We start from the raw sequence: 18641 nt of genomic DNA on the forward strand, positions 1-18641 counted from the left end.
GTACTGCCTTAATATGCACATTCAACACATCCAGTGCATCAAAACATTGTTTTCTAGTTGGAGCCTCATCTTGCAAGTGTACTCTTCTTCAATGTTTTGTTTACTTCCGGTATTTTTCCCACATGGAAATTCTGACCAGTCAAGAGCAGCTTTGTCGCACAAGGCATTTAATCTGGTCCTCTTGTAAATGCTGCTGTGAGAACATGAACCAATTATGCACCATTGTAACAAAATAAGTTCCTGATTCAGACCAAAGCAAGACAACTCTGGGTTTGAAAACACCCCTAGTTTCTTTTCTTCTTTCACCATAATCATTTCACCAGAATTTAAAAAAGCAACTCATTATATATAGACCTACAATAATAGCTTTTTTTCCTCATTTTGGGAGCTGGGGTAGTTAAAATGCCTACTGGTCTATGAGAAGCATTATAAAAATTTGCTGAAAACCTTATCTTGTCTCTGCCACAGGTCTTTAGTTCAATTTATAGCTGTAGTGTTACATGCTGTTCATGGCTCCTGGTTAGTGGCTCTAACTAGCCACCCTTGAGGCTCTTACTCAAATAACCAAATCAGTCGTGAAAACCCTGGGGTTTTAAAATGACAAAATGTGGCTTTTATATGAAATGTTGGCTTTCAACCATCTGTCTGTTCGATTTTCCACGTAGCTTTAACACAGGATGGTGCGCTGATGGTGATGAGCCATACATAATTACTGCTAACAGACAGCTCTGCACGCAGTCGAGTCAGAACAGGAGAGATATCACTCCCTAAAATGGGATTGCACTCGACTTGCGCTGAGCAGTTTCCTGGACCTCGATCCTGGATTAAGAGCAGAATCTCTCTGGATTACAGTTTATGATGACCATTAAGAGTTTTATCCTAGGGGTACTTAAAACACAGTCCAACCACATTAAGACCTGCTCAGAGAAGATTGCAGGGATTTGGACCTTTTGAAAGGTTTAAAGTTCAGGCATTTAGAGCACTTATCACTCATTCTGCATACGCATTGGAAGCCGGCCTAGTCCATGGTGCATATTTAGTCGTGATGATGGAAGGAAGGAAGGTATTTTGTACTGAGGGATTTGTTTTTCCTGATGGCTTACACTGTCATGTTGATCTCATTATACACTCATTTCCTACCACGAACTGTCAGATAATTTGACATTAAGCTCTGAGGCAGTTTCTAATCTTTGCACAACATTTACCTTAGATCAATGCTCTGCCAGATTACAGAGTCTTTGGTGACAAGTGAGAAATATCGGGATCACTTACATGTGGTTTCCATAGTTTTTCTCGGGTGTCTTTTATCTTTTAGACTTTATGTTCTCAGTGCCATATATCAGTTGAGCTCACTCACTGTCAGGGCAAAATAGTAAAGTGCATTCAACGCTCAATAATACAAGCTCAGACAGTAGTGTCACTCGGAGTCAGTACTTTGAATTTATAAAAAATAAATGGGGCTAAAGTGATGGAAACACATAGAGAGGGCTGACACACTACTTGTGTGCTTTTTTGTGTTAAGGGGGGAGGGGTAAACCAAACCAAATCTCCACCGTAGTAGAGCATTGCAACACTTTCATTGTACTAATTTCCTGCCACAGAGCAAGTTTCCCTGTCTGTACATGTCCCACCACCACCTGCAATTTCTCTTAATTTTATTGCAGCTGTGAGCAGCTCTTCTATTTTCCTTGTGCTATGCATTATGGGACAATAGTGTCCATCGAAAGCACTTTTAAAAAATCAAGCTTTTTTTAGTCTGCATACTGACGTTCTGAGTACACTCCCCCTTTTTGCACCACACACTGCACTTAGATAAAAAGAACACTGCTTCACTTAGCAGTTCAGATGTGTTTTTCTACAATATTAAACAACACATAACATCATAGCTGTTTGCAGCATAAACCATTAGATAATGTGATCGGGGTGTCTACAGGTCCTTATAAAATCTTTAAATGTCTTAAATTAAGTTTTGTTAATATAAGGCTTAAAAAGTCTTAAATTGTTGTAAATTCAGAGTCAATGGATTTTAAATATTTTCACATGACTGAAAACATTTCTCCAGCCTGACAGACCCAATGACTGCTTACAATCATTGGACAGGCAGACAAAAAAGAACTTTATCCCGCAGTATTTCTCTAAATATTGTAATAATAATGTATGTATATAATGTACACTGATCAGCCAAAACATTAAAACAACTGACTGGTATGAATAACATTGATTATCTTGTTACAAAGCAATATTCTGCTGGGAAACCTTTGATTCTGGCATATATGTGGATGCTACTTGACGTGCTTCACTCACCGAAACACCGTTGCAGACCAAGCAAACCCCCTCATGGCAACAACACTCCCAGATGGCAGTGCCCCCCCCCAACAAGACAATGTGCCATCATGCCAAACTGCAAAAACTGTTCAAGAATGGCCCGAGGAACATGACAAAGAGTTCAAGGCATCGAGCCAGCCTCCAAATTCCCCAGTTCCCAAGCCGACTGAGCATCTGTGATACGTGCCAATACCGCAGACGTACTGCCGATCCATGGTGGGGCCGCTACGGATTGGACATAGCTGTGACAGATCAAGGTATGGACACAGGAAGTCTGGGGATGCCCCGTGCTGTCTGGCACAAGTGTCTTAACGGCAGATCTTTAGAGTCCTGTGAGTTGCAAGATCATGTCCCAAGGATGCTCGATCAGATTTGGGCTATTGTCATTTGGTAGTAATGTCGCCATGTCAAGTGGCATCTACATGGATGCTAGGACCCCAAGTTTCCCAGCAGAACATTGCATTGTAACAAGATAATCAATGGCATTTACTTACCCTGCCAGTGGTTTGAATGTTTTAGCTGATCGGTGTATATATGTAATGTGTATTTTCATTGCAGGTTTGGTCTTAAATTTCATATGAGGGGGTTTTAAAAAGGTCCTAAAAAGTCTTACATTTACATTTAACTCGGTTATACCTGTAGACACCCTGGTGATTCTTTGTCTGAAAGTTTATTCGGCACACTGTAGTGGTCACTTTCAGCCAGCTAGCTTTGAGCTGTTAGCTTCCAATTCATCACATTTTTACATTAAAATAATTTCTTCTTTCCAGACAACTCGGAAATCTAAAATTTCTGACCTACTAGAAAAGGTACACTGGAACACCACTCAAAAGTCTGAGTTTCTATTTGTAAACTTGGGGCAAATCCATCTACCCCAATTTCATGAAGATTTAGTGGTCTGACGTCACATAACAATGACAGAACTCATAGAAGTGCACATTGTAAATAGTAAACTATCAACTTAAAGGCAACATATATTTACCTGCATACTACGCAAGGAGGTTGCACTCCTGAGAGAAAGATTCTCTGTACATGTCCCAAAAAAACATCAGTTTCTCAGGGTCAGCCATGTTATTTTTGTAAACTTGTTGTCGTGCACCTGGAATGCTTGAAGGTTGGAAGTTTGAAATTTCAGCTGTGGAATTTAGACCTCGGACTTTAACTGGAATGCAGCTAAACTGTAATTATTAAGCTGGCATTCTTAGTAGGTTAAAGCACATTGTCAAGATTTTTTTCTCCTTTGGATTCTTAAAAAATGTAGTAGAAGTGCAGAAGTCAGTGGATTAACCTTTCACTAGAAAATTAACTGGCAGCTATTTGGATTAATTATTTCTGTTATTTTGTCAGCATCCCGAACCACAGCCAGTCACCAGAAGAAAATGTTGGCATTATACGTTTCTGCAAACTGCCAATACTTTACATTTGCACATTTCATATGCGTCATATCAGCATTTCTAAAGTGATGTAATTTATGAGCTATGTTTGTCATGTGGAGGTGGACAGGACGGTCGATGGTATGACAGCAAGGCGAGACGCCGGCAAAGCTGCAGACCATCAAATGACAAAACTGGTTGTGCTTGAACGAGTCATTGCAGTGTTTCCATCTTCTTTGTAGGCACCAATTATGAGCATTTTACAGCGACCTGTCATTGTGTTTCCATCGGCTTTGTTAGGCTCAAAATGTAGGTTTTTGTAGCAACCCCTCGGAGAGGATAGTGCCCTGAAAAGCGGTTGTTTTATACAGAGACATTGCTGCTTTTCCTGCTGTGATTGTGTCCCCGAAACGGTATTTTAAGCCAAAACATAAGCCTGTGCCGAAACCTAACCACACGTCAACCAGAGCTTTGTTGAAACGTATCCACTACATAATAATGTGCAAATGGAATGTGTCTTTAATTTGCAGAAACGTTCAATGCCAACATTTTTTTTCTGGTGATTGGGCTGCAGACCATTTCTTGTTTCAGCTTTTCCAATGTGAGGATTCGTTTTTCACATGACTATGACTGCATGATTTACCACTTGTACTCACTTAAGTAGTGATATTTGGCTTCTTAGACCTTTATTATGTAACATTTTTGACTATTGGTTGAACAAAACAAGTAATTTGATGATCTACTGATCACCCACTGGGACTCAAATTGGGTTGGACATTTTTCAATTTACTCTTACAATTTTTAGACAAACTAATATTAAATTAACAGGAGAAAAATCACAGATTAATCAGTGTTGAAAATAATTTTTAGTTAATCAATATTAGATAAAGGCAATTTAGAAATACACAAAAATTATGTAACTAAATCATAGTCAATGGGGTGCTCATAAGTGATGCTCTTTGACACAGCACAGTGAAATTGGTTGTGGAAAATTGAAACATAATAGTGGAGTATTCACTTTTCACTAATAAACGAGATGGCACCTCTTGAAGAGACACAGTAAGCCTTCATTTAATCAAAGAAGAGAGAATATATTACAATGTCTCTTATGCGAGTCGTTCAGTATCTGTGTTTGTGATGAAATGTTGCATTACCAGAAAGTACACTAGAACAATTTGACAGCAGATTCTGCTCAGGGCAGATTAAGTGACCTCCTCCATATGAGAGTATGGTTCATCCATGTTTCTCAGCTGATGCCCACTTCTACAGATGCACCAGACAAACTTGTCTCTCTCCCTCTCCCTCTCTGTCTGTCTCCTTCTCTCTCGCTGGCTCGCAGCACACACAGCTTGCTGGGGATAAGGCCTCAGCCACAGTGCTGTGACGGCAGATGGCAACTGGCTCAAAAAGGTTGGCACGTCATCGGGAAATGTGCTGCACCAAAGATGTCCTTTTTAATTAAAAGATTTTGATCTGTGGTGAACTGCAGAATGTTGGAAAAAATGAGAGACAGCATGTGGTCTGAAATACAAGGACATGATATGAAAGGATAATAAAGAAAAATACTGTATACATCTCCCTACAGTATATGCTCCTCAATTTCATACTGAATACTAAAAGATACAGACTCCGCCAGCTTGTCACTGAGTAGAAGGACATTTAGAAGAAAATACAAAAGGACGAATGGTCAAATATTGAGGAAGATATCCTTTAAATATTGAGAATTACGAAAATATCTGTCTCATCCAACAACTAGTAAAAATATCTCCCATCAGTTGGCTGTGCCATCACAGATCACGTCTGATGACTACTTTTTTGCACCTTTATTTAAAGTGTATGGCACCACATCTTTATTTAACAAGCACTTAGAGTAGGTTGTCAACACCGATGTTGTGACATTTGTTCAGAGGTTTCTTGGCAGCCACACAAGACCTGTTTGCCCCTGACATTCAGGCTGGGCCACAGACCTTCAGATGGACACAGGGTGAGTGCTGTGCTTTAATCCAGGAGGTGCCACAGCAGATGGATAAAAATATAGTGTATGCAGGTCTTGTACCCACCAGAGATGCTGAATGGCTCACGGTACGCCGTGCCTCGTCATCGAGCAGCATGGGCACGGCTTTTAACATGTTTGCACTTGTCTTGGTAAATTAAAGAAACAGTCCCAACTGCTGCTCCAGACATGCCACATAACATGGTACATGTCAGGGTAGATCAACGGGCGATCCCATGCCTTACCGAAGACAGACACTTGAGATGACTCGTGTGGGTCGCCAGGCTCGCCAAGCACTGCTGCGTTGCTTCATGGAGGCGCAGCTGCTCACATGTGGATTATTCTGTCAGTCTCAGACATTCATTGATTTGACAGCAAGTGATTTTAGTGCAGCCTCTCAGGAATCGTCTTTGGCTCCATCTTACATTTAACATGGTGAGCGGAGGAGGACTCAAAAGTTCACAGAGAAGCACAGGGAGGAGATGTGATTAGTGAAGTACAGAGTGCTACAGACCATGTTTTATTAGCAGTGACAACTTTCGTGCATACACTGTCATATTGGCGCAATCTGTGACTGTATGTACCAAATAGGACTCAACAATGATTGTTTGATTGCCTGGGGCAAAAAAAAAAAACGCCACATCAAGCTAGTAAATTTAGCCACATGCTTGTGCGATCAGGCAAGTGGTAAACAAAATTAAACACTTTTTTAAAGAGCTGATGATGGAAGAAAGGAGTAAGTCATCTCACTTTCTTCTCGTCTCTCTTGCGAGTGGAACATGCACAGAACCAATCAGGCGCTAGCAAGAAAATGAGCCAAAGTGCAAGCAGGCATTTCAGTTATCCTGGAAACAGGAGTTAAGTTGGGTGGTGTTAGAGGAAGTGGGTGAAACTCGCTTATGTGTTGTGCAGTTTGCTACAAGTTTAAGAGCAAGGCGGATAAAATGGGGTCATTTTTTATGGCAATTAATTTAAGCCTGATGTTATTTGATAAGTACATATAAATAAAACAATCTGTTCAGGGGCAAGTAAAAATTGACTCTGGGCAAATAGATGTTCTGACACATATGCCCGACTGTTCACGTGAAAAAAATCCCATTAACACTGAACCCTGAAGGATTAATATTCATCCCAAGTTAACCCATGTGTTTATCTTAAATACCCTCTCAGCCTCTAAATGTATTTGTGAATTGGCATGTTTGTGGTTTACAGCAGCGAATATATTTTTGTGAATCTCCATCTATTTGTGACGTTGTGCTGTGTAGCGCCAAGAAATACACAAAACGAGTCCAGCTGGACTGAAACACAATGCTGGTTTCCAAATATCTCAGGAAGTGTCTTAATTGTATTCATTTTTTGAATAAAACTTACTCGACAGTTCACAATTAAACTGCAAACCAGAGGATATTAAACACGTTTTAGATACACATGAGAAAGTAAAATACTTGTGGCTGTGTTTAGGTAGCTAGAAGCACTTGGTTATAGTCAGATTACCTTTATAGTTGAAGAGCTCATCCTTCAAAAAAAACTCTTCCCACATTCCTGAATCTGCTTTTGTTGCCTCTTTGACCACTTCCTTTCTATAAGAACTTAGTGTGCCCAAGCATTATTAATGTTTTTTGTTATGTAAAGTTTGTCAAATTGTCTGCTTTCATTCACTTGTTAAAGTCAGCATGGCTTTGCAAAGTCTGGTAAGCGAGTAACCATCCAAAAACATAAGTGTTGTTTTTTTCTCATGTCATAAAAAAACAGCAAAATCAGTTCCAAAGATATTAGTATAATAAGGCTGTAATAAAAACTTAACTGTTTATTTTTTCAGCCCAATTGCTAGAAGAAAATGTTGACGTATGTTTCTGCAAATGACAAATACATTTGCATGTTTAATATGTATCATATCAATGCTTTTTAAGTGACATGGAATATGAGCTGACTCTGTCATTTGGAGGTGGAGGGAACAGTGGATGGCGTGTCATCTAGGCAAGACAACCAAAAAACAACAGAACCAGTTGTGTTTTAGCGTGTCGTTGGGTTTCCAGCAGCTTTTTGACTCCAAACATGGGTGTTTGTAGCAACCCTATAGCAGGGATAGAGCCACGAGTAACGGTTGTAGGGATGTCGGATCGGGTAACGGCGCCGATCACGTTATTTTTACAAAATCGGAATTGGTAATAAAAGATCGGAGGAATCAAAACAACAAAAATGGCCAGGTTTTTCATCTATGTTGTTCATTGTTGCCTCTGCTTTCCAATGTATAATACTTCCAAACTGCTGACATTTTTGCTGCCTTTAGCATGCCGTTCAGACAACTAGTTATCTGTCTGAACGTCACTCCCCTGCCTGCCCAACGTTAGCACGCTCATTTTGACACCCATTTACGACAGGGCCTCCCGTAAATGAGTGTGTTTACGTTGGGCATGCTGGTGAGTTCAGATGGGCAGGTAGTAACGGTAGCAAAATGTCAGCAATATGGAACTTTTATACATTGGAAGGCGAAGGCAGTACAACAGTCACTTGTAAAATGTGCAAGTCTAGCATTTCGCGAGGGGGAAAAGACAGCTCATTTCAACACAACCAATTTGATACACTATCTGGGAAGGAAACATCCATCACAGCATGCCGAGTTCGAGGCAGCAAGTAAAAAGCAACAGAATCAATCAACATTGACGGAGGCTTTGAAAAGGAAAGAGAAATTTCCCCAGGACCACGATAAAGTCAAAAAGATCACAGCCAAGATAAACAAACCTTATGGGACAACTTGGATGTATTTCTTTTTTTTTTTTTCTTTCTTTCTTAATGCTATGCAAAGTATCGGATCGGACTCAGTATCGTACTCGGTTTCAAAATAAAGGACTCGGATCGGATACAAAAAACGTGATAGGGACATCCCTAAACGGGTTGTATTTTACCAGGACATTCCTGCTTTTTCTGCCAGGATTGTGCCCCCAAAACCTGGTATTTTAAGCCAAAGCATGATCTTGGGGGTCACAGCGCCAAGTGCTCCGATCACCACAGGCACCACTGTTGCCTTTACTCCCCACATCTTTTCTAGCTCCTCTTTCAGCCCATGGTATTTTTCGAGCTTCTTGTGTTCCTTATTCCTGATGTTGCTGTCGCTTGTGATCGCTACATCTATCACCACTGCCGCCTTCTGTTGTTTGTCGATCAACAAGATGTCCAGTTAGTTAGCCATCACCAGTTTGTCAGTCTGGATCTGGAAGTCCCACATTATCTTAGCTCTGTCATTCTCAATCACCTTAGGAGGTGTCTTCCATTCTGACTTGGGACTTGGGACCCAAACTCAGTGCAGATGTTCCTGTACAATATGCCAGCCACTTGGTTTTGGTGACCCCGTAAATAAATGTATAATGCTAATATTGATTTATCTTGACACTACAAACAGTTAATTTTTAGACATTATATGTAATATACATGTACGAACATACTGTATATGGACAGATAGGTAGGTAGGTAGGTAGGTATATATACAACTGTTCTTCATGTGTCACGAGTTGTTGCATAGTGAAAGGTTTTCCTTTAGACTTTAACAGTGTCTGTGCTACCAGCAGTACTATTAACTGCACCTTTTGTTCAGGCTGGAGAGAATCACATTGATGTCTTAACCTGTGAGAATTATCTGGTCTAACTACTGCATTAAGTTTAATTTCTAACAGAGCATCAAGTTTTATGAGCTCATCGCATGTGAAAGTTAAACTTTAATTTAAGCACTAAATGCAGCTGTCAACTGAATGAAATGGAGAACAAATACAGTGTTCTTTAAATCCTGGCATTGAGTCTCACAAAAGGAACTATAAGAGCTCATGTTGAACATCTCTCTGCATGTGATGAGCAGCAGTTGTGCTCTATGAGCTAATCTTTAAAACATAAACCACCATTTAAAGCAAATGCAGACATGCCATGCTGCATATTTTATTGCAGACATATGTGAGCAAAGTAGATCTTTAAACTTAACTATGCATTGGCATTATTTCCGTCTCGTCATCACTCCAGTATGCTCGTCTTTTTTTCTCTTATGATTAAAAAAGCATCAGCTCATGTCAGTGCAGCAGAGGGCCAGCATGTGAAGGTTTTACTGTCACCTTCTGTGAACATATTCCAGCTGATGCTATGAATTTTTTCTAACCTATGGAATAACTTTCTGATTTTTATTTCAGCAGCTTTTAATGTAATCCTTTGCTCAGGCAGAAGTAAGTCAAGTTTGTACACAGACGTTTGGTGCGACCAGGCACATGTTTCTCTTGGTGGCAGATGGTAGTCTGATTTGCGCAGTGACAGATCACTCATATTGCCATTGACACTAATGGCTGTGGAATTGAGTGGGGACACTGGGGCACCAATGCAGTCTTACATCCATGTCCAATCAGTGCGAAGCAACGCGGCCTGTCACAATAATTATGACAGAACTATTGAGACAATTTTTTGGCGACAGTCTCACTGTCCCACTAGTGTTCCCCTTGATTGGCCTTGGTAGCTTGCAAAGTCATTGTCATTTCTCACAACTTCATTACTTTGTGGCACAAAGCAATTTCCGTCGTCTGTGCTCTTCCCACTCTGTTACTCCTAAAGGGAGTTCACGCCATATGTGCATGACAACACCCTGTCGGATAGACAAGGTGATGTCTTCCAAGACTGTCTTTTAGAGTTATCTCTCATTATGAAAGTGAGCTTTGTCCTTTATTATAATGATTTAGTTATCTTGGATACGTCTTAAAGCTGATGGTGAATTCAGGTGAGTGTAATGGCTCCCGACTGCGGCCCTTTATGGGATGAAATGAGAAGTGGCTTGCTTTATTATTGCTCGGGCTCATTGCATTTATAATCTCACATTTTCAATCCTCAATAAAGTTAATGCTCACATCAGGAGTCTGGCTGAAACGCTGACTGCATCTTCAAGCTGCTCTTTTGAAGCAGCAGGCTAATGAGCAGGATGCTGTTTATGCCTCAACCCACTCTCATTTGTAAGTGGAGCATTTCTCTACAAAACACTAAATATAATTAAGTCCATTCACTCTGGTACTGTACTTAAAGGAAGACCTCACCCCCCAAATGATTATTTGTTTATCAATTACTCATCCCATGTTTTGTTGGATTCGAGAAGAAAACTTAGTTTTTCTTGCATGCCTTCAGTGGACGAATAATCCAAACACAGAGAAAATTCCTGAGGGGTATTCCATTTTGCCTTAAATTGACAGGACAGTTAAGCGTGAAAGGGGGAGAGAGACAGAGGGAGTGACATGCAGCAAGGTGCCACAGGCCGGAGTCGAACCCGGGCCGCTGCGGCAAAAGCCACATGGGACCCCTGCTCTATCCACGAAGCCACCACCATCCTTTTGAAGGAGATTCTGCTTGCTAAATTTCACATGCCGCCTCTCTCTCCTTGGCAGCTTTAGCGGTGTTACTTTTTTTACGAAATATATGCTCATATTCGCTGTAGGCATTCATGAGCACCTCCAATTCCACAGGTGTAAAATAAGTTGATTGCTTTTTCTCTCCGGTTGCCGTGGTGACTCGAGGTATCAGGGCTCCATTGATAATGGCTTTTTATTGTGGTTGTGCACTTGCTTATCTCAAGGTGTACCTACTCAGAGTTGATTGAACTAATTCAAATGAGCTGTTCTGGAACCGGATACTCAGAGTTTCCCAGCTCAGGGTAAGTTAACTCAGAGTTCAGGATTAGACTCAGAGTTTGTTGAACCTCCTACCTGGAATACCCCTCTGATGTATTAAAGTACAAGGGGTCTGTGTTTAACATCAGCAAAACTATATCAAAACATCAGTTTACAAACTCTCACACAACACATGCACTATAATCCAAGTCTCATTTTTTTTCAGTGAATCTTATCTATGCTCTCTTCAAATCCAGAGTCCATTCACAAAAACAGAAATTTTACCTCACTAAACAAAGGAGCTGCTGATAATTTGTTTGTGTTAATTTGTGACTTTGGTGCTTTAAGGGCTTTGGTCCAATTCACTTAAGTCAAGCAACTCCCATGTTCAGCTAAGTAAAATGATTTTTTTTTGTCAATAGATTTCACTTCCTGTTCTGGTCCCAGTTGGAAAGGGCCATTTGTTAGAGAAGTACTGTGCAAAAGACTGGATAAATGAGACTTGGATTATACTGCACGAGTTATTTGAGTGTTTATAACAGATGTATTGATACAGTTTTGCTGTTGTTAAACACAGTCACCAATCACTTCAATCCTTAAACAATTTTCTCAGTTTTTGGATTCTTCGTTCACCGGAGGCACCTGAGAAAGTTTTCTTCATGTGGTGGCTGTGGCTCAGAGGTAGAGCTGGTCATCCACCAACTGAAAGATTGGGGGCTCGTCATCAACCATTGTTTACTCAGGGAAAATTGACTGAGCATTAAGCTCTTTAACAGTAATGCCCTGAGTTAACATTCAATGGGCTCCGATCCCCAGCTCCTCTTGTCCGCATGTCGAAATATTCTTGGGCAAGACACCGAACCCCAAATTGCTCCCAATGGTGGCTTCATCGGTGTCTGAGAGTGTGTGAATGGTTACTGAGTAGCAGGTGGCATCTTGTGTGGCAGCCTCAGCCACCAGTGGGTGAATGGGTGAATGTGACTCAATATTGTAAAAGCGCTTAGAGTGGTCAGAAGACTAGAAAGGCGCTATACATGTGCAGTCCATTTTCATTTCAAGAGTAATTGATGTACAAACGGTCAGTTGGGGTGTGAAGTATTCCTCTAAGTAGAAGTACTTACAACAATGTGAAAATACTCCATTACAAGTTAAAGTCTGACATTTGAATGTTTACTTAAGAAAAAGTACACAAGTATTTAAAGCAAAATGTACCTAATGTATCAAAAGTGAAAGTATTTAGTATTCAGAGTGGCCATTTCAAGTACAAAGTTGAGTTTCTTGTAATTTCTTAGGCATTTTCATTTCATTCTACTTTATACTAATACTCCATTAAAAAGCTGAGGGAAATATACCTATTACTCAACCCAGTTAATTTGACATCTTTAGTTACTTCACAGATTAAGATTATATATACAAAATATATAAATGGTATATAAAATAGATGCTTTTGCATAGAATAAACTACACAACAGTGTAAAAAGCAAAAAGCTAATCCAATAATCAAGTACATTATGGTCAGTTTTTTCTTCATTATGAGCACTCTTAATTCTGAAGTGCATTTAGCTAATAATTACTGAGATGCTTTTACATAAGTGACATTTTTCAGTTCAGGACTCACACTTGAAATGGAGTATTTTCATTGTGCAGTATTGCTACTTTTACTTAAGTAGAAGATCTGAAAATTTTCCTCCACCATTGCAGAACTCACACACAGATTGGCACACAAACACATGCTCTCCACGTGGTGTTATCACAGCACTTAAACGTCAGATGAGTAGATTAGTGTTTTAATCTCACTCTGGATCTGAGGCATCTCGTGCTCCAGCCCCACACTCAGCCTGCTGTGAAATATTCCATCCACTCAACTGTAAATAAGTGCTAACAAGATTATCAGATTACCCTTCATCCAGGGCACACAGTGACTGCTGGGCACACTAACTGCAACGATGTAAAAATCCCTGTAAGATAATTGCGTTAGGAGACACCATTTTAATGCAAATTTTCTAAAGGCCCACAAAGCTCAAGGGCAGCCTAAAACACTTTTCCTATTTGCAGCATGAAATATATTTCTTTGGTTGCCACTAAAAGGCCACACTGAATGTAAAGAGTGCAGTCGGAGCGGGTTTATAGTTAAGAAAACTCTCCCAGTGTTGTCTCCATGTCTCTTAAATAGGCTGTCTGGAAACTGGGCCAAGTTTAATTGAATTGACAGAAACAGATTAATCCTGGAACTTTTTTTAATTATTTAATATTCTCATGAATAAATACTGTACTTTATTGTACAAGTTGGAAGAAAAAGTATAATGGTATTAAATTGTACAAAATGACATTTGCAATGGTCTGCTGATGTTGAGTAGATGATACAGTGCACTATATATTCATTAGACTCTTCTGTAATGCTGCCATCATTTATGCCATAGCAGTGGAGCTGTGGATTTATTAAGGGAATATATTCCAAAGTCACCCTGTTGACTAGTTTTTGTTTTATGGCAGTGGTTTAAACTGGATTTAGTGTCCTTGCCCAGGTGCAGTGACTGGGTGGGGCTGAGCCGAGAGAGAAAACAAAAGCTCTCCCTCTCTCTTTCGTCTGTCACCATAACAATATTTATATGCAAATTAGCCTGTGGAATAAAATGATTCAAATAGCTTGATAGGAAAATGTTATATTTAATCTGGGGGGTTTGAGTCATTGACGAAGGGGAGGGGGAGAGACTGCTGGAGATGCATGTGGAAGCAGGTATAGGTGGAAGTGCAATCTAAAAACTGTCTTGTCTTTGTCTCAGTTAAGGAGGACTGGTGAATTGCATATAGCAGTCTGATTTGACTCGTGGATTTATATGGCTATATATCATAGAATAGTGTAGGCACAGACTGACCAGACAGATCTAAAAGTTGTTGGCTGCATGTGGGCTGCGGAAGGAGACGGCCAAGTACTGTACAAGCACAATCAGTCAGTAAATTAATCAATGAAAGGGCTTAATTTAATTGGCTGCTTTTACAATCCAACAAATTATTACATACACTTTAAGAAAATCATCATTATAGAAATCACAAAGTGTGTGGAAAAATTGCAAGTGAAAAAATTCTTTGAGAAAATAAGATGCAGCTCTCTCCAAAAAGCAAACAGTGAGATTGGCATGCTCTCTGTTCTGTTCCTCTGTCCAAATGTGGCGGTAACACCTGCCCGTTCCCTCTGTTTGTCTGCTAGTGTCTTGTCCGGTTTTCTCTCCGTCTGTTTCATCTGTATCTGTCTCTCTCTGTTTTCTTGGTGTTTGTTTCTCTGCGTCTTTGGCAGCGTCTTTGGCTTTCTCCACAGCCGGTTCTTTCTCTGTTTGCTCTTCTCTTCTATTTCTTTCTTTTTTTTGTACTCCCTCCAGCACTGCCTGTGAATTAGAACATGTAGGAATTAAATGCTAGTTAATGTTGTGCATAAAGTCTAATGGCAGTGAGGGGCTCGTGCCGGCTGAAAGCAGACACCTATAGCACTGTTAGAAATATATAAATAATTTAAAAAACATATTGATTTGTAACACTTTATTTTAAGTACACCTACATGGCATTAATAAACAGTACATTAACATTAATATGTGGTTTATAACACACTCTTATGTTGTAAGTAAATACAAGTGTGTATATTGTTTCTGCTTTGCCTAGAATCGTTGTTATAATTGTTGGTAAATATTCTACATTAATAAACAAATGTCATTATGCTTACAAACACTTAATAAGGGGACTGAAAGCGCTCCTTTGCTGATTTTCAACCAGCTTTGTATCATAACAATATGGTAGTATGTGTGAATGTTCTGTGGTAAACGTCCCTCCATCTTACCAGTGCCCAGATCTCCCTGCTCCTCTCCCGGCTCAAATTCAGTTTTTGCTGGCTCTCAGGCTGTCGTTCGAACTACAAATTGTACTTCCGCTTTCACGTATTGGCTGCCATCGTGGACACAGAGTACAGAAGTGGATCAAGAGAGAGACCTGATCCTCTCTTCCTCTCTCAAATTCCAATTGAATGGTAAAATTAGGCAGTGTTGATTAGGAGTGTGCCATATCATCTCATTCACGATAACACCGGTACCTGTTACCCTCGGCAACAACAAGCATGGATGAAAGCAAAATTATTACCGACTCCACGGTGGTTCCAAAAAGAGGAGCAGCTTCAGTAGTGTGGAATAAACTGTTGCGTCGTAGTTGTTTTATGAACAGCTCCAGACTTCTCAGACTCTTTTAGTGAGTATCCGCTCAGAGGGAACTCATTCAGCGGCTCCTCTGGCAGCAGCACAGCGTCTCTCTCCTCTCCTCTCTTGCCATGCGTGCACGAGAGTTGGTGTCGTCAGGTGATTTTATCATAAACCTTTGGTAAACCTACGTGACTTGGAGCTTGACAAAAACAGATACATACATGTGAATGTGCGATAGTTGTGGTATCATTATGGCATGTCACAGGTTACAGCGTGATGATTAGAGGAAAAATGAAAGAGCATAAAAGTCCAGGTGGAAAAAAACAACAACTCAATCATTCAGGATTTTGCTAAAAGAAGGAAATCACCTGTTGATTTATATATATAGATCCCAGGGTACATTTTTGTACTTGGGAGCTGTTTCTATGTGTAATTTTTGGCCGCCATATTGTTTCCTGTGTCAAAACCGACAAGCTCACATTACGACAATCACCAGTGGGAGTGTTTTTTGGTCCGGTGCAGAGCTGTGCATTCTTGTTGTTGTAGGTTTTCTACCTCTTAACGAAAAGCAAAGGTTACGGCCCTTTTCCTCTCTTTTCTCTGGTTATATAGCACCACTTTCAAAAATATTTGCATCTTTCTGCTGCATAGACAGCCTTGTTTCATGAAAATACCATCTTTCCAGCAGTGAAACATGTCTTTAAACCTCAGTAATTGTTTTAAGACATGCTGTGTGACTCCTAAAGGACAGGGAGACATTATGATAAAAACAGTAATACTGACATTTCTATATTTAGGAAAAAGGTGAAGTTTCCACAGAAACAGAGCCTCAATAGTAACGAGTGCCCTGTTTTTTGAAATGATCCAGCAGTGAAATACGTCTTTACAGTCAGGTGTTACCTATAAATGATTTACATTTTTACCATGAGCTGGTTTGAGTTTGGTAACTAGCTAACTGAATAAGCAGTTTATTGGCCATTAGTTCATATCAACAAAATAATGTCACATTAATAACACTTAATTTGGTCTTATTTATTCCTAGAGCAATACCATAAAACCAGCAAAAGCGCCATTAGTAGCATCTGATTATTTTTCCTGACATGATGCCACAGAGGCCTGACACATACATGTAAGTGGTTTTCATGTGTGTCAACTGTGAAATATGTTCAATCAAACAGACCTTGTTTGTGAAAAATTCCCCACATGCTAACCCCTGAGTGTTATAAGCGATTTACGTCAACACCATACCAGCGGATGAGATGCGGCGGTGGAATTGACAGCAAGCAACCTCGTTTAATGGCCTTTTTACAAGACAGTGCGTGATGTCAGTAGCAGATTGCAAATGTCAAAGACGGTTCGTTTGGTCCTTGTTGTCGGCTGCCAAGCAGCAGTGGAAGCAAATACACTAATAGCACACATCTCTGTCTTCCCCCTTCTTCCTCTCCCCTTATTTTCTCTCATCTCTCTTCTCCTTTTCTCCCTCGCTCACACACATATGCACACACAGGTGGTCTGGCCATTGTACCAGTAAAAATCAAAGACAGACCACAGCGTTCAAAACAGACTGGAGACAAGCTTGAAGCTGGATGTAGTGTCGCAACACAGCGTCAGATGTTGCCATGGTGCTGCAGAAGTGCACTGATGTTGTTTTCTTTTTTTCAGGTCACTTTTATCTTCATCTTTATTTTTATCTCTGGGCTTTGTGTCATATGTCTCTGCATGTTTTTCTTTGTTTTTTCCTCCAATGTTACAAAGGTCAGATTAACAATAATTGTTACGACAAATAAAATGTTAAAACACAGAATGAGTAGCCTAATGAATAAATATTTCTCAGAATAAAGTCACCTTAATTGCATGTCTCAGCCCTGGAAGAGGGCTCCGTCCTTTTCTCTGCGCCTTTAAGCTTCCTTATTTTTTTCTGTTTGAGTATTTTTACTTATCAGAATTGAAGGTCTAAGATTTAAAGGTGTACAGATTGTGTAGCGCTCTAAGGTAAATTGTGATTTTAGGCTATAAAATAAATGCAACTTGACCTCCCAAACTGCAAATTAATCACAGTGTTGCTCTGATGAATAAACATTACTCTAGAATTAAACCTGTTTCTTCAAATAATTCTCTCAGTTGGGTAGATTGGATCCTCTGCACCGCCTTTAAGATATAGAAAACAGTGTCTCGTTGGTCCGTCTTATGACAACCACTGACCCATCTGCCAACCTACCTCTGCACACACACACACACACACACACACACACACCACCAGTCTCCAGAGTGTGTGCTGGACAGAATCTAAAGTCAAGCATGAATACAGAGGCTGACAGGCCAATTATCAGATGTACTCTTCGTTCTGCATCCCCACCTCTGAAGGAAAGCAGATGTGAGAATCCTGTCGCTTTCACTCAAGCCGGCACAATGACATGGCCCCCAACAACAAAAGGCACATCCCTCACAAGGAATGGTGATGGACAGAGTTGTAAACATCGTCTTGTCATACAGTTTTATCTGGTGGGTTTTCACATTTCAAGCTTCAGAAGATGTAATGTAGTGTGGGGATGTTTGTCAAGAGTTGAAATGCATCTGACTTTTCTGCCCCTGAACTTTCAACTGGGAATTGCAGTCCTAACTATTGAGGCTTTGTTTCTGTGGAAACCTCATCTTTCCTTTTTATATATATAGATATATATACATATATATATAAATATAGAAATGTCAATATTACTGTTTTATCACAACTTCTCCCTGCCTTTTAGGAATCATACAGCATGTCTTAAAACAATTACTGAGGTTTAAAGATGTATTTCACTGCTGGAAAGATGGTATTTTCATGAAACAAGGTTATCTATAGTAGACAACACATTATTTAGCAATTGGTGCCATATAACCAGAGAAAACAGGAAAAGGGCTGAGGCATTTTCTTTTGCCCGAGAGGTAGAAAACCTACAACAACAACGAGAATGCACTGCGCCGCAGCGGACCAATAAACGTTTCCGCTGGTGGGTGATGCAGCGCAAGTTACCGTAAAACTTCATTTTAAAGCCTAGTCTCAATTAAACGGACAGCTCCTTTTACTAGCCTGGTGTGGCTACACATTTTGACAAATAAACGCTGTCTCAATTAGAGGCCTGGTCTGAATGCCAAGCAGTTCATT

General features: G+C 40.1%; 1 protein-coding gene across 2 annotated transcripts in view; it reads left to right on the forward strand.

Moving 5' to 3' along the window:
• The window catches only part of gpc6a (glypican 6a), a 221398-nt gene that overhangs the window by 121755 nt on the left and 81002 nt on the right, over nucleotides 1-18641 (forward strand). The gene's annotated exons all lie outside the window — the stretch shown is intronic.

The sequence above is a fragment of the Epinephelus moara genome, chromosome 1, assembly GCF_006386435.1.
Source record: "Epinephelus moara isolate mb chromosome 1, YSFRI_EMoa_1.0, whole genome shotgun sequence".
Lineage (NCBI taxonomy): Eukaryota > Metazoa > Chordata > Actinopteri > Perciformes > Serranidae > Epinephelus > Epinephelus moara.